The following is a 3,210-nucleotide window of genomic DNA, read 5'->3' as shown; positions in this document are numbered from 1 at the left end:
TCTGGACTGCGCAAGCTGCCCACTCCCACCAAGGCTGGCCTCACCTTGATCCAGTGAAGCTGGTTTCAGAGTTTGTTCCAGTTGTCTGTTGTAGTTTTGTCCTTCCCTTTGAGGCAAGGCCCTCTCTCGTAGGGTCTTCGTTCTGCTGAGGTGTAACCTGTACTCCTAAGATATCTCAACTGGAAGCTTGCTGTGTTGACCATGGCTCTGCAGTTTACACTCGAATGTCCCTAGCATTGGTGGGGTGGCTACTCTCTGTTCAGTTGCTTGCTCTCTCAGTTGTTCTCTCCTGGGTTTGTTGAACTCTCAACCAGTCCATGCAAAACTTTGGAGTCGGTCGGTGACTTGCAAGAAATTGCTTCACAGATTTCTGGCTCTTTCTCTGGGTGCTCCTTTTCTGCAGTGTTTTGGCATGTGAGTCCCAGCCGCTTTGGGCTCTCTGACCTTCTACCTGTGTGTCCTTCGCTCAGCAAGATGGCTGCTTTCTGCAGGGGCTCCATTCCTCCAAGCCACAGTTTGGTCAATAAATGTGCTTGGAGAAATGTCAGTCAGCTCCCCATGTCATTGTCTTTCCCCAAGGGTTGCAGGCCCGCATTTCCCGACCGTCTCAGTTGCTGTCTAATCCCTTCCAAAAGATGTTTTATAATATAAAATTTAAATACTTCATCTGGCTTTTATCATTTTCTTTTTCCCCATTGGAAATACAAACTCTTAGTTATGGTTGGAATCAGAAATCTCTCCAATTACAACTATATGGGGCCCTCAAGGTCTTATATAATCTGACTCCTGGCTAGCTCTCCGACTCCCCTATTCCCTCATTTCAATTCAGCCACAAAGGCATTCTTTCTGAACGCCAAACAGGCCCAGCTTAGTCCCACGTCAGGGCTTTGAACTTGTTGTGAATCTCTGTCTGGAACACTTTAGATCCACTTCTTTACATGGATGTCATATTTATGTCATTGGGCTCTTAGCTCAGCTATCACTTAGAGATCCTGCCCCAGCTGCCTAATTTATATAAAGCCCCTCCCTGTCCCAATCACAGCCACATCTCCCTCTTTTTTTTCTTTTTCCTCGTAGCACTTATATTATCTGAAAAGATCTTCCTTTGTTTAGGGTCATACTTATTTATAGATTAGTTCCCCCACCCAACCCCCCGTGGTTTATTTTTGGTAAATACCATCAGCATTGTACACAGCATCACTTCCATAGCACAGTCCATAGCATTTGAATCTTTGAAACAGGTGACAATTGGAGGGAGGAGCGGGGAAATGTTTTCAGCCTTTAGTAATGAATGTTCTCTGCCTTTGAGACCTATAGACCTAAAAAAAAAAAAAAAAAAAGACTTTTACACTTTAAGGTATCTGTCTGGTTCCATGTTGGGAATAATACAGGGCTTGCTTAGGGTGTGAGGAATGCCAAGTACATGGATAAACTCAGGAAGTTCAAATGCTTCCTCTTTTGGATATAGTGGCTTGTTTTCTTTGTAACAGGGATTTGTTTTGCTGAGGATAAGCCAAAAACCCATTGCCATCCTATTGCTTGGGACTCGTGGTTACCTGAAGCATAGAGTAAAACTGCTTCATAGGGTTTTCAAGGCCCTGACCTTTCTGAAGTAGATCTCGAGGTATCTTCTGTAGATTAGGTGTTGAACAAGGCCCAGCATACTTAAAACACACACACACACACACACACACACTAAAACCCCCAAACTCAGTAGTATTTGATAGGTTCAAGCAGACTGACTTTTTTGTTGAGCACTTAACTATGCTGCCACCAGTGCTCACTGTGGGGAATTTTAAAAGTTACACTGACCAGAGCATGCACACTGCTACAGATAAGAGCCTGCAACACAGGGAATTAAGGATAGATAAACCCCTCAGGGCCAACAAGGAGAGTAGAGATACCAGGAGGATTAGGGCAGAGTGGGGGGAGGAGGGAATCGATCACAAGGATCAATTAGAACCCCCTCCCAGGAGGACAAATAACAGAAAAGCGGGTGAGGGGCGATGGAGGACGATGTAAGATATGGAAAAAATTATAACTTATCAAGGGTTTGTGAGGGAGGGAATGGGGGAGAGGGAAGAAATGGGGAGCCAATATCAGGGGCTCAAGTGGGAAGAGAATGCTTTGAAAATGATGATGGCGGCATATGTGCAAATGTGCTTGACACACTGAATGAATGTATGGATTGTGATAAGAGATGTAAGAGCTCCCAATAAAAGTATTAAAAAAAAAGTTACACTGAAAACAAACAAACAAACAAACCAAAAACACCCCCAAACCAACCTTTGTCGTGGAGTTGATTCCAGCAAGCAGTGATTTTCAATGGAGGGTTCCTAGGCCGTACTTTGAGGAGCCCTGGTGGCGAAGGTAGTGGATTCCATGTCCTGCTGGTAACACCTACGTCTTATAGGCTTGCTGTGAGTCAGCATCGGCCCTACGGCAAGGAGTTTGGTGTGAGTTTTGAGAGACCACGTCTCTCCACAGGAGTAAATAGCCTCGTTCTTGCTGAGTGGCTGGTGCCACTGACCTTGTGGTTAGCAATTCAATGCTTACCCAGGTACCACCAGGCCTCTTTTAAAATCTATATTTTAAACATATAGCCAGGATTTATGAGGCTCTGTGCATCCGAGTCCTGAGCCTAAGCCAGAAGTTAAATTCCTGTTTAAAGGATGGAAAGAAAACATTTCTTTAAGGACTCTGATTAGGTCTCCCTGTCCATCCATCCGGCTTTTGCTGGTCTGCGTGTGGTGTCTTTTCAGCAATACATTCTGCAGGGAGTGGTTGTATTCACTTCACACCAATGTCCTTCCCAGAATGTCCTCCTATCTATTGAAACAGAGCCATGCTGGGTTGGGTTCAAATGAGCCCTGGTGGCATAGTCGTTAAAGCTCTTGGCTGCTAATCAAAAGGCTGGGGGATGGGAAGTGGAGTTCTGATTTAACAGGCCAGGCCAATGCCAACAACTCTCAAAGTGGTTAGAATTCTGCCAGCCCAAGAAGCCCGGAACCAGAATTCTTAGGTCTTCCCATTGTCCGGGTACCCATTTATTCCCCTGTGCCAATAAAGCACATTGCCACAGAGAACTCAGGCTCCATTGGGGGCAGTTTGGGATGTGATTCCCCACCAGTCACCCATGTTCGAAGATTCAGCCTCTGCTCTCCTGGCCCACTAATGAGCAGGCAAGGCTGCATCAAGAATCTGAGAAAT

Source organism: Echinops telfairi, unplaced genomic scaffold (genome assembly GCF_000313985.2).
Source record: "Echinops telfairi isolate 266 unplaced genomic scaffold, ASM31398v2 ScPeMD7_2291;HRSCAF=2852, whole genome shotgun sequence".
NCBI classification, from domain to species: Eukaryota; Metazoa; Chordata; class Mammalia; order Afrosoricida; family Tenrecidae; genus Echinops; species Echinops telfairi.
Note: the sequence above shows the minus strand (reverse complement) of the source record.